We start from the raw sequence: 14,526 nt of genomic DNA, 5'->3' as shown, positions 1-14,526 counted from the left end.
ATTTGATCCCACAAGCTGTTATGTGTGAATGGGTGAACCTTTATTCAGAACACAGCCACGTGCGGGAAAAAAAGAAGACGATTTATTGGGGAGACGAGGGCTCTAGCAGGCGGAGGAGGTTGAGGCGAGAGAGGGAAGGGCGGCTTGCGGGGAGGGAGCCAAAGACAGCTGAGCTGTGAGCGAGGCTGGATGACTGGCCAGCAGGCAGCGGAACAAGCTGGGGAGCAGACTGATGAGGCAGGGCTTCGGGCGAAGCTGGAGACTGCTGGGGATGAGCTGGTTATGGAGAGGCGAGTTATGGGGCGATGATGGCGAGCAGAGAGTCGAGCTGGCAAACATAAACTGAGACTGAAGCTCGTGAAACAAAGGCTATGCAGAGAAAACTACAAATCCCATTGGATACCAGCGATATCCTGTCATCTGTTTATTGTGTGGCAGAGCAAACAAGTCTTTTGAAACATATGTATATAAAGATGGAAGATATGACCTCTCTCAAATGTAAAACCAAAAGTCTCGCTGTGTTATAAGCCGTAATCCCTGCCTCCTCCATGTTAGCAGATGAGGCATGTACCCAAAATGACTAAATAGACGTCTTCCTCAAAGGTTTCTGTCGTTTCCGGTCGTTCTTATCCCACTGATGCACGTTCAGGCGTTCATTTTACCGCCATGTTGTTTGGTTTGAATAGTCCTTTGATGCTATAAAAACGGGAGATTATAACTTGGACAAGACGTGGATGAGATGGCACCACCATTAAGCAGTTAGTGGGACAATTACATGCGACACTGTTAACGACTCCTGACCAAGGTATTCCCTGCCTTTTTCCAAATGTCTGCTGTGATTGGTTTCTGTGCACATTGGGCAATCCAACACGTTTCTGTAATGGTCTAGCGTTATTGCAGACCTTGTTGCACAATGCTATTTGTGATTTAGTTCCTTTTGATGGCGAAAGGGTTTTACTGGTTACTCTCTGATTGATTTATATTAGTTTTGATGAAATCTGAACTGAAAGCACTTGAGTTTGACAAAAAATTCTTATTTGGGGTCTTGAGTAAACAAGACTAAGATGTTTATGTTCTTCTTTGACTAAGACAAGACTCAAATTTCCAATATACATCCCAGTTACACAGAGACACTACGCTGTCATCAGCCCAAGGACACTGAAGAAGCCAGGAATCGAACAACAACCTTCTGATTATTGGACGACCCGCTCGACCTCCTCAAAGGTTGATTTAATGAGACTGTTATGTGCCGTGTTTTCTCTCTCTCCCCCTCTCATATCTCCTCCAGGTGGGAGCCTCAGAAGCACCTCCACTGGCGCAGCTGAGGCCACTCTGTCATCAGGGTGTGGCTAATAAAGACCCTCAGCTGTGCCAGTGAGAGAGACAGCAAGGCAGGAGCTCAGTAGCCAGTGGGCCAGTGGGCCGGTGAGCTGTGACAGTGAGAGAGGCAGCCGTCTGAGATCAGACGTGGCGAGGAGACCGGCTGTACTGTTAGCTGTGTGCTGTTAGCTGTGGGCCGTGTGCTCTGTGTTTTGTGTTTGACTGTGGTTGTTAGTTGGTGTTTTCTTTTCCCCCTTCCTTTGGAGGAAGGGTGTTTTTTGTTAATGTGATTATTCAATAAATCCTTATTTACTTATTAAAACTTAAAAACGTATTGGCTTCCTTGTTTGGTTCCCGGTTTTATTTTCAAATTGTTCGTCCCTCTCCCTAGACAGCTTTGGGGACGTAACAGAGACAAACATGGATTTTTTTATTGTGGCTCTAAGACCAACTCTAGAAACGGTGGAGAAAATATATACGATAATCTACGCCATTGCATTTCGTTGCCAGGAATCTCCTAGCAACAGCAGGTTGAATATTTGCTCTTCCTTGGAACTAATAATATCTTCTGGATAATTGCCTTCGTGGTGAACAAGTTCTGTGCAGATTGTCAAGTGCTCTGCAAAGAGGATAATTATGGGTCAATTTATGGTTTTTAATAATGCTCCAAACGAGCTCTACCGTGTGTTTGTCTTTTCATCGGCATCCCAAGGAAAGCTATTCTACAGTGTTTTGTTCCCGGCTAGCGGAAGCCTGAATCGGCTCCGCATGGAGTTCACTACCGAGGCCACGGCTCTGCCATAATTACATGATGTTTTCAACGGCAGCAATTTACACATTAATTGGCTGTTGGACAATGAAACTCTCATTTAAAATATGAATGGCTACATGACAGAAATGAAAAGAATACCACTTTTCTCCCGAGAACCATTATGACTGTGATGTGAGTTTAGCTCAGACGCAGTTGAATGACACCAGCACATGACTAATGCTTTATTTACTGGAACAGGCTTACAAGAAAGAAAAAAAACTGCTGTACTTTTATTTTTTAACAAAAGGATTGATGTCTTTAAAATATTATGGACAAGGGCTGTAACAATTCGTCGACAACATTTTTAATTGTTTTTAACTTTACAGATGGAATAACACTGATATTTGGAACCCTGAATTAAATGGTTAGTATATAATCATATACATACACCATAAATACACATATACATAGGCTATATGATATTAGATTATTCTTTGAGTCCAAGGATTACAGAATGTTGACATGTGTTCAACTGCTTTGTGCCTGTACAGTATGTGTGTGTCCAGTCAATGTGTCAGGCAGGAGGTAGACCCCGCTCTCATTGGAATGAAAAAATATTCTGCATTCAATATGGAATTTTCCTGCTTTTCCAGGTACGACAAACAAGAGAAAATACTCCCTTGCTTCCTCTTATTACAGGAAACTGTCTAATTTAATTATATTTTCCTCATTCTACTCTAGAACAAAGCAGGTCAGATCCGCCTCGTTTAATAGCATGCAGAAAAAGGGACTGACCGAAAGTCTCAAATACACAAATACAAATGTGTGTCTCCCTCTGGCTCCTGGAATTCACCGAAACAAAAACCAGAAAATGACAAAAAAAACGGATTAAACAGTCTCCTAACCTGCTGCTTCTCAGTGGGGGCCCACTGCCCGGTTTGCCTCTGTGCACGTTGATGTGTCTTTGGAGCATTCACACCAGTGTGAGTGTGTGCGGAGGGAGCATGCACTTATGAATTATAGAGTGAAAGAAAATATGTATTGAGGTGGAATAGATCGTTGAGGCAACACATTAGTATTTTTGCCCTACTTTCCGCTCGAGCTTGTTAAAAACAATTGTCTGGACAATCTGTCACCCGACCTGTAACTGCTGGTGAGGCCTGACACACACACACACACACACACACACACACACACACACACACCGCTAACCATAAGAAACCAAAAGTGGTAAACAAAGTGGAGTTGAACCTCAATATAAGGTGAAATATAGGGATGGAGCGAAACACATTTGAGGTTTCCATAAAAACGGCACAATATAACAAGAAAATAAGATAACATTACGAGAATAATGTCATAGTAAAATGAGAATAAAGACATAATTTTATGAGGGGGAAAAAGGTCATAATATTACGAGGAGAGAGAAAAATCTACTTTCGAAAAATAAGCAGCAAGGAGAATCCCCGCTCACCAGAGCTCCTCTGCTTCAGGATCCCAAATTGAACCAATCCTATTGTTTCTTGAGAAACTATGAAATCCCTTTCAATATGGATTTAAATACTGCAAGTCTGTGTGGTTCTTTCTTCTGAGTAGGAACAGTTTCTTGTCAAATCTTGTCAAAGTCAAGTCACTTATGACAATGTGATATTCTGCAAAAAAATATAAATAGTAGAAGCTTGAATACCAGACACAGGGCAAGAAAAACACTTAGTTATAGCCGGGCAAAAGGTCAAAATATCACTAACATATAAGAAAACAATGAGCATAACATTATATAAAAAGTATTTCGTTACTTGAGAAGCTTGAACTCAACATTACTTAACAAGATACTCCACATTCATCATTATAACACAGTTGATCAGGTTGAAGCTCTGATATTAAGATTAAGATGCATTTATTAGTCCCAAACACATGCATAGACATGCAAAGGCACACTCATGCAGGTAGGGAAATTTAATCTCTGCTTTTTACCCATCTGGTGCAGGACACACAGAGCAGTGAGCGACTATGTACGGCGCTTGGGGAGCAGATGTTGGGGGAGTAAGGTGCCTTGCTCAGGGGCACTAGACAGGGTAGGGAGACTCTTGGATTTTTGGACAGATCAATCCAGGTTCGTCTTTTATTGTCTCTCCGTGGAGTCGAACCAGAGACGAACCAGAGACCTTCTCTGCCCATAGTCCAAGTTTCTGCCACTAGACCACCGCCTATCCATCATGTAAAACAACACAGCCTTAAAATAAATCCTAAGTTAAGACTTTATCCTCATAATATTAGGTCTTTATTCACAGTTTCTCTTACATCCAGACTAGGATTAAAGGAAGGAGGTAAAAATATACCGTACAAATATATCCTCGTGTATGTTTTGTGCATTTGCATGTGTTTTGGTTGTTCACATACGGTATGTAGCAAGTGTGCACACACTCTCTGACACAATCCAAACACCATGAAGTTAAATCAAACACGAAACTGCTGTTCCCTTTCTTCCAGACAAAGAGAAAAAGCTCCCAACGACTTTCTCCATCTTTCCTTCAGCTTTTAAAGAGAAATCCCACAGACAACAGATCCACGGCAGAAATAAAGCCTCTTACCGAGTCCCTTTTAGCCGTCAAGTGCACAGACAGGATCAGATTTAACACCGCGCTTGATTTCTTTCTTTTTTTCAGCCCGCCAAGAAAGGTAAGAAACGACTGTCTCGCGGTTCTTTGCCGTCCCCTTTGTCTCGCTGGAAATCAACAGCGAACAAGACAGATACTTTGTAGCTAAAAGACACATAAAGGGCTCAGTGCTGGTAGCTACCGCTGTTCTCCACAAGTGTGAGGAGCAGGGAGTCAGGCTGTGTGTGTGTGCGTGTGTGTGGCTCTGTCCTGACACTTCAACTCAAAGTTATTTCTCAACCAGTGACAAATCGGGAGGTTGGTTTTCTGACTGCTCCTCTCTGGAAAAGCAGAGTCTGATCTTTCAACAGCCATCTGATTTGTGTTTTATATTGCACACAATGAGGTGCCGGTTGGCTTGGACGGTGGAAATGCTGGTTGCAACTTCCTCTGTCAAACCGTAAAAGTGACCAGCAGTAATCCAGCCATGCTGAGTAAAGACCAGCTGCTGCACACAGAGCTGTCCACCTGTTCGTTCATTTGTTGTGTGTCATAAACGCGCCGTTGTGAGTCTCGGCTGCCACTGTTACACAGAACTGGTTCAAAGTTTATTCATTTGGAACTCAACTATCAATCGCATCAAATTCAACGCCGCACTTCTCTGGACCTTTAACAAACATGTCGAGTGTGAGGCCGACATAATGAACAGGTCTGGAGAAATGCGAGCCACAGAATTTGATGTTTTTTTCTCTGCTCGACCAAAGTTCGATTTTTTTTTTAGTTCTCGAAAATTCGAGAGAAAATTATTTATTCCTTGCTCTGTCTACAGCATTGCTTATTATTGATAATTAATATTTAAATCAATCAGTCGCAATTTAAATGGATCATACAAAATGTCAAATGTTAATTTTGTGTTTTACTGTTCAGTTTTTGAGGGAGACCTTTTATGGCATTAACTTACATTTTACACTATTTTCTAAAATTATACAGATTCCATTCATCCATTATCTTTACCAATTACCCTTTGAGGGGCCATCGGGGAGATGGAGCCAATCCCAACTGACATTGGGCGATACCTGGGGCAGGGTATCTTTATTCAGTCTGGTTTCCCTGTAAAACCCAGAGACATGCCCAGCTTATCATCATATCAGGTTCGCTTGCTTAGCTTAGTGTACGATGTCAGATATGGATAACAAGCCCCTCGCCTGTACGCTTCCAGCAGCAAGCAAGGTCAAGTTAATGAGTGCTCTTGTAAGTCTGCGGTGATGGACAGGAGACGGGAGGAGGGGGTCTCGCTGGTTATTGAGCTTCTTTGATGAAAACAGCCCCTGGAAAGCAGCGCCCAGTGAATCAGGGAGGGTGAGATAAAAAATGAAGATGGAAAAAGCAGGGAATGACTGTCAATGATATTTAAGGCCTCTTCTGGCCCACTGATGAAAGACTAATAATGATAAATGCTTTTTGAGTCCACCTCATTTTGAACCTTTACACACACACACACACACACACACACACACACACACACACACACACACACACACACACACACACACACACACACACACACACACACACACACACACACACACACACACACACACACACACACACACGTTTCTCCCACAGACATACAAAACCATTACTTCAACAAGTATTGAAAGACGGTACCTTAGTTGTTTTCATTCCAAACTAATACATTGTAAATATAAATAATTTATAATACTGCTAAACACTGATGGGTTCATGAGAATGTAATGAAATGCATGCATCAAACGGAGGTTGCACCAAACACGGGAACATTAGATCTCTATGTTCTGCAAGATGTTTACGCCGCTGTTTTACTCCCTTTGCAGAACATCATGGGGGGAACGGATTTGAATAAGAAAGCAAATGCAAATGACTGTTGGCGTATGTTGACATTTTGCAGGGATGTAACCAACTCTATTTTTAAAGCTGAATGCGGAATATTGAAGTGTAAAGGGCTGTCAGCGAACGCAAGGACACATGCATTTTATGAGAATCGCACTGTATTTGTTATCTGTTTGTGAGCATCTAAACACACACAGACAGAGACGCATGCACACGCACACGCCTCACATCAGTCACAGTGGATGTCATCAGTGAGAGCATCACTGTTCTGCGCTGCATAAACATAAACAAAATATACCTAATTGGGTCGAAGGAGTCATGGATTCAACTCACTGATGCGGGCATTAAGTCATTCTGTGCTCCAAAAACACACACAAACACACCAAGGCTACTCACATGCACGGAGAGACATACACACACACACCCCTCGTGCAGCATGCACCACTACCTTTTTATTTCACACATTCATCCCAGTGAGCGAGCTGGATTCTCGCCTTGTCTCTGCTGTGGTTAATGAGTTCTGCCTAATGTCTCCATATGAGCTTTATAGAGAGGGATGAAAGCCAGGTACGACCACGAGCCTCATCACATTCCGGCCTCTCCCCACGAAACGACACGCTCTGCCTACAGTAATTATGACAGCTCGGGGAAGAAATTCAGCACCTAAGTGTGAGTGTGTGTGTGTGGGGCATTAGCTCGAGGGGCTTGTATGTACGAGCGAGTGTGATTATTCACATTTATCTCCGCACGTTGTGTGTGTACAGTATCTGTGCCGGAGCTGCTCGAGATGCCCCACCGTGATATAACAGGGAAGAAAAACAATTGGCAGAAGGCAAGAATTAAAATCAGACACATTAGTGGAAAGGCATCGTTTTCATGCCACGTCCTGGACTGGAGCAGGAATAAAATGTGCCTTCAAACGAATTGATTTGGGAATTTTATATAACACATTATGCCTCTATTAAGCTCCCACTATTTACCCACTTTTCCTGCTGAACATGAGAAGCACATAAAAACAAACGGCTGCGTGGAAAAGTGCCACTTCTCTCATGCGTGTTACTGTTTTTGCCGTTTCGCATTTTTTTTCCCACTCTCAATTATTTATGGCTTTTTGTGGCCTTTGGGAATCGTGATAAATGGGCCAATTCTAAAACAAATAAGCAAGTCAAATCATTTTTAACTCCGTGGTGTCAATGTGAGTGATGGCACCGCAGACAAGGCATTATCAGCTCTGGGCCTGTTGTCCTGGTTTTGCCATTGTTAAGCTGTTACAACTCCGAGCTGACAGTTAGACATGTAGTGATGTGGGCCCACTGCCAAGGTTTGTGCAGAGTGTTTGTCGCGGCTGGTGGCTGGATCTTAGTTTGCCCTTATCAGTCGATTGAACTGTGACAAAGGGAAATCAATGATTTTCCTTATTTGGCCTTTACGTATTTTCCCCTTAAATAGCAAAACTCCCATGAAAAGCAAAGACATGCATCACACATTACAGTACATAAAGACGGACGACATGAGGGCCACCCAAAGGTAAGGCCAAAACATCTAAATCGCCCCCTGGTGGCTATTTGAAATCGATTAATCTCAATGTTAGTGGTCAGAGGGCTGACTTTTCTGGAAGGATTGGTTTTAATACATGATTTGATGCCATAGAAATGGGGCAAAGGGTCATGATTCATTTTGAAAACTGCTAGTGACTATTTTTTATGCTGTGATGCTTCTGCCAGCAGCTGGATGACTTAGCTTAGCACAAAGACAGAGGAAAGGCTAGCCTAGAGCCAGGCTCTGTCCAAAGGCTACAAGATCTGTGCTCCAGCCCCGAGCTGTTGAACAGGTAAGGGAAGCAGCAAAAATTTAGATGAAGGACTTGAGGAGTTTTTTTATTTTTTATTGCAAGAAATGGAAGCAGGGTGTAACTTCAGGAAGGATGAACGGCAACATAGCATGTAAACACAATTAGCTCTATCTAAATGGGGTTTAAGAGCGTTTAGAATAGCAAACCCAGGGTGGATGCACTCAAGCTGGGATGCAGGGGCGGGGGACCTTTATCTTTTTAGGACCATCTCAATCTTTACAATAACTTTTGTTGGCCACACTAAGTTATTGAAAACTCTGCTATAATGGCTCCTGCTTGTCTGTGGAGAGGTGTCTGATGTCAGGTGATAGTGATGCCACTAATATCATGGTTTCAGCCCAAACAACTGCCTCACACCAATCCTCTGCAATGCAGGTCTCACAAAGACGATAATCTCCCCCTTGCATTAATGTCAGCAGTGATCCCACACACTGAAATGAGCAAACAGAGCAAAACTGAAACCCTCTTACAGTCTATTTCAGTATTTTTTCAATATCTCTTAGCACATATCAGTAATCTGCTCGGCGATGAATCTTCACTTTGCAACAATTTGACTTTGTCTGGCGGCAGCAGCTCTGCGACGAGGCCCTGCTTCGCAAATCCTCCTTCTGTATGAGGTCTCAGCTTCTTGGCTCTTAGCTCGCTCACAGCAACGACAACAAAAAATATCTTGCAGCCTTCGTAATATTGTCTCTGTCAGAATGAGGTCTTGTGAAAGCTGCTTGACGGGCACCCGAACTCTGCCACATCGCATTTCTGCCTCTCGCTGCAAAACTCCACGGTCTGCCTGCAGTAATTATCACAACACGGGGAAGAGATCCAGCACCAGTGTGTGCGTGGGGCATTAGTGTTGGAGGCTTGTATGTCTGAAGTGTGATTATTCATACATGAGGAGTGTTAACTTTATCCAAGAACTTGTTTTGTGTGATTTCTGAGTTGCTTTTTGGAATTTATGAATTGCCTCTCAGGTCGGTTATGGCCTAGAGGCAGTGGGTTCCCCGCTCCTGCTGTAAGGTTTTTGGGAGACAGGCTTTCAGGCAGAATTTATATGTTTCCTTTCTACGTATGTTTACTGTTTGTAGCCTATATGACAGAGATGACATCTAACCTCTCCGTCCATACACCACCCCCCTTCTGATCCAGAGAGTGTATAAGAGAGTTACTCTGGGTTATTCGCACATGATTTACCGCTCACATTAAAACGGGAATATATCATATCTCATATTCAATTTGAGAGGAGGCTGGTGTCAGCATTTCCCCTGTCATCTCCAGTTATGGGAAGAGACTGGGACGGATGTGAATGTCTCCTCTTATTTAACTCCGTCTGATTCTCCAGTGGTTCCAGCAGCTACACCAACACATACACACAGACGCTCAGAAGAAAATACACGCTTTTGACTTGACACTGACAGTGGGGTTCTTAATCTAATCCTGGTTAACATTGGGGAAATAAGCTGCCCTGCCGCCTGTACTGTGGACTGCAGGAAATTGCATTAAGTGCAGGAGAGGAATATTTCTCATCTGACAATCCAGCACTTTAGTTTTCAAAAAGAGATTTGACTGACATAATATAATTTGTGAATATACACATGTAAATGCTGCAATACACTGAATACATGCAAAGAATAAAGAGCTAACATTGTTAATGAATATGAAGCACTCATGCAAAAAAAAGTAATGCTCAGGCTGATAGAGCCTCATCTATCTGACACATCAAGTGACTCCCCTGTGTGCATGTTGAGACTGCTCGTCTGTCTGCCACTTACATATACACAAACGTGTGTGTCTCTATGTTGTGTGGCGGTGGAGAGGCTGTGTGAGATCAGACTCTATTAACAAAGACTGTATTTAAAAGTGGACAACATCCCAGTTGCACAAACAGTAAACCAAATCATATTGATGCCCCCTGGTGGCTGGCAGCAGTACACGTCCTAAATTCCTCAATAGTTAGTTAGTTGATGGGAAATGGTTAAAACGAAAAAGTCTAAATACACATAAAACAGTTTTTGCAAAGACAATGACAGTTTCTGTCATATCTTGTATGACTCACATTGACGTATGTTCAAGTTTGTATTCCCCATTGTAGGTTAGTTTGATTTGACAAAAACAAGGTGACACATCATGATTGACAGCTGAGACTCACTCCTCACCATCGGCATAGCAGGAGGACCTGGTTCCCACGATCACTTCTGTGGACTATGACTCCAGGTGAAGTCAAAAGGGCAGGATGGCCCCTTGACTGACTGCAACTCAAAAACATACAGACACAGCCCTAATGTAGAGTGTAGAAATACAAAATATAGTACAGCAATGGAAGTAGTTCAAAGGGCATCACAATGGACAATGCAGAATTTCATGAATGAGGTTTAAAATAAAAAGTTAAACATCGCTAATGGTTCCGTTTTGGCTGTGCAAAATGGAATGAAAGAAGGGAAAGCGAAGGGAGGACAATGATAGTGTCTTTGGCGAGGTGAAGCCTGAAGATTTCATTATACAGTATGATAAGGAGTGATTCTGCTGTCTTGCAGCTGACAGGAGGATCATTTCACCCAGGAGGGAGAATCATCCAGACAGGGCGCACTGATAGCCTGGTCGCCACAGGGAAGAAAACGCTGAGCACCTATTAACTACAGAGTGCAAAGCCGGAATATAAGGTTGAACCGTGCTGCTTTGAGGTGGGGGGTGCAGGTCCCCTCCTATCCTTTATATTGTTGTCAGCACTAGGCGACTTGGAGGAATTCAGAAAGATGGACTGCAGTTTAACAGGTGAATTTAAGTGAGCCGACAGGGGGTCTTGTCAAGAAATGATGGGATGGGGGGGGGGGGGGGGGGGTTGGACAAGGACTTTAGGAGAATCCCTGGAGAGAGAAGGCTGGATTTGACAGATGTAGTAAATCTTCTCAATCGCGTCGTGGCAAAGTGAGGTTTAAAAGGTCGCTGGCGGTCACACTGGGATCCGCCGCGGTGAAGTACGGGGGGTCACTGGAGGGTTATCACCAGGGCTGTCAAGGTAAGGATTTGCAGCCCAAAAAAATGAGCAATGTTTTTTCTGAAGGTGCTAATATGTAGGTGCTATAAAACGGAAATCGACAAGGTGTATGATTTTGCAGCAATGTAATATATTGTATGTTATATATATATTTGTGTAAGTTGTGTCAATTGCAACCTGTGCCAAAACTCCAAAAAGCAAAAGGAGCAAAGTGACAGAAGAGAGTGAGGAGGACGGAGAAGACTGGAAAACACAAAGGGAGGCTGAGAGGATTAAACACAAGTGAGACACATTTGGGCAGGTGCAGGCTTTCACAGGAGCAGGAAACAGGAAGAAGACAAGGATGTAAAGCAAGCAAGAGACGCACAAGGTGATTAACTTCAGAGTAATACAGGAAATAAGTGTCTCGATTTCCCAAAGAGACTCAAAAGTCCTTATCGGACATTTCAATACAAGTTGAAAGTCCATTCTAAAGAAATACCAACACAAAAACAGATCCAAAACAAGAATTACAAATCCACAAAAGGTCCAAAAGGGTTCTTTAGAAGTTCATTACAGGCAGAATCGTGACAGCAACACTGCCTTTGAACAGACTGAGCGTGAACTCTATATAAAGACGGATGACATAATGCCTCATTCAGCTTGGGGGAAGAAGTGGAGAAACGCCCATTCATTCATATATAGGGTTTGTGAGACACTGGGTTTGTCAGTCATTACAGAAGATGGGGAAACTCAATTGTTGGCATTAAATCTCAAGGCATCACTAACTGAAATTGCTGCAGTAAAGCTTTTAGTTTACGGATTTCTATTATATTTACATTTACAACTTTTTACTGTTTTTCTTGACCAAACTTTGTGTTCTTTTTAAACCAAGGACAGTTTTCCACTTACCTTAGCATCATGTATGCTTATTGGCACTGAATTGCAATGCAAAAGCAAAATGGAAGTAGAAAAACAAATTGACTTACGGGAAAAAACTGCTGAAAGGAAGGCAATTATAATCTGTAGCCTGGCTGACTGGATGACTGAGTAACACTTGTCATTACGATATCTGAGTGTGAGAGCAGGTAAAGTATGTATAAAAAGCCTGCCTTTATCGCTGGGGATTCACTATGACTGTATTACCACTAGCCCAGTACCTTGAAGGTGATGGAGTCCTTGTCCTTAAAGAATGAATTTAAGCCTGGATTTAGGGTTCAGTAATGTTTGTTTTGTAATTGTTATGTCTCTTTTTTGGCTTTGGTGAGCGTCTGCTTGCTGTTCAACGCTGATAATGCATCTGTCTCTGCCAGATTTCTGTCTGAGAGGAAGAAGTTTGAGGAGGCAAAACTTTTTCTAACTGACAAGAGTTTTCATCATCTCCTTAGTATACAGGATTAAAGCATTTCCTGTGTTGAATGAATTCCAAGACAAACAAACACCGGAACCTTCGATGTCTTCTTCTCTTGAATGGCCGAGACTGTGTGCTTGGAGCTGTCTGTCTACTGGTCCACATTTCTTTCATTAGGAGGTTTGTGTTTTTCGTGGGTGGGATAAGTGCTGTGCTTTAATCCCAAAGTCTAAAACTAAGCAAAAGAGAGACGATAATGGACAAAATATTTGGATTCAAGCTAGCGTCATGTCCACTACAGGTCAAGAAAAAAAATTAAGAATAGAAACAACTTTTAATTTCTTAAGTCAACAAGAACCAGCCGGTCCTCAGAGAGCCACTATTCCATAACAGATAAGCAAACATCATTACTTAAGCTGGTTTCAGAGACATGACCTCCGGAAAATGTCCGGGCAAATTGGGTCTGTACATTTTCCAGACTCTGCCTGGTCAGTTCTGTGTTTTACATGTGTATCCTTAGATCGATATATTTGCACTCTTTTTCAGATTTGAGTCCATCGCGCGTTAGAAGAGTCATCAACTCCTCCGACAGCAACTGACTCTGACATTTGCATTTTCACAAGCGGCCCCTTAACATGATTTCAGGAGAAGTTCAGAGTTCAGCTCATGTCTGTGAGCAGCATGAGGAAGACTGTGATACGATCGAAAGCTCCGAACAGCTTCTAAATGACAGCTTCTACGTTGACATTGTTTTGTCAGTGACTGTTGCAAAGAAAGGAATATTATTAATTCAAAGTGTCGATAGGATTCTGTTTCGTCCATAAAATCCTTTATTCTAATGTTTTCAATCAACAACAAGATGGATTGGGACCATCAAAACTTTGCAACTTTACCGCTGCACTTCAACCTTCAACTTCGGATCTCAGCTTTTTGCCGTGCCATTCATCGAGACGAGTCAGAGCTCAGCCTAAGAGGGCTTACTGAGGGCTGAGGCCAGGTAATTGGCTCATATATATGCAGAAGTAACAGGGGGTGAATAGCATGTAAATGAAAAATGCGTCCGATTTTGCCCTTGTAAACACCGGTGATTGCTAATGTAGACGCTCTGTGGTCAACCCTGAGGAGGAGGAAGCCCTAATCAGAGCTGGCCCCATGTTATCTGGTCTCTGATTAGAAACACTTGGAATTCATTATCGCTGGGACGGCTGCAGGAATCACCTTTGATGATAAATTTATGCAAGTTTCATTTAAGTGCATATGAGTTTGTGCATGTGGCATCAAGACATGACCCGGCATCCCACGCTCGTTCCGCAGTGGTAAGTTTAAAATGGAGTTTGATAGCTCACTCACACATTTGAACAATTTGCTTGATTTTCAGATCTTCGTGAATCTCCGTGCGCTGTAATAGTCCATGCTATCTTCAAAGGAATTTCGTGACGATGACCTCTGTGATGCCACCCGCACTCGCTCTAATCCCTCTCTCAGTGAAAAGCCTCGGAGATAGCCGCGCCGTGTGTAAACTTTCATTTCTTATCACTTCCAGTTCCCACTCGGACTCTTTCTTAATACTTTTTAATACGCTGCCATTTCACAGTGGAGGGCTACATGCTGTCTCAGCAGTGCGCACAAAAGCAGCCGAGGACATGAAGACAGATTCGGAGGCTTAGTGTCTCTGGGAGGGGGACCCAATATTGTTCCAAATGCATAAGGGACCAGAGAGAAAGCTGGTGGATGAGGAGGCTTGGCTTAGCGCAATGCATAAAATGAATTTCTTAGCCGCATCTACTCGTTTGCCACTTACACACTCTAATTCCTCCCCAT

Source organism: Platichthys flesus, chromosome 21 (genome assembly GCF_949316205.1).
Source record: "Platichthys flesus chromosome 21, fPlaFle2.1, whole genome shotgun sequence".
Taxonomy (NCBI): Eukaryota; Metazoa; Chordata; class Actinopteri; order Pleuronectiformes; family Pleuronectidae; genus Platichthys; species Platichthys flesus.
The sequence above is the reverse complement of the archived record's forward strand: the minus strand, read 5'-3'. Positions refer to the sequence as shown.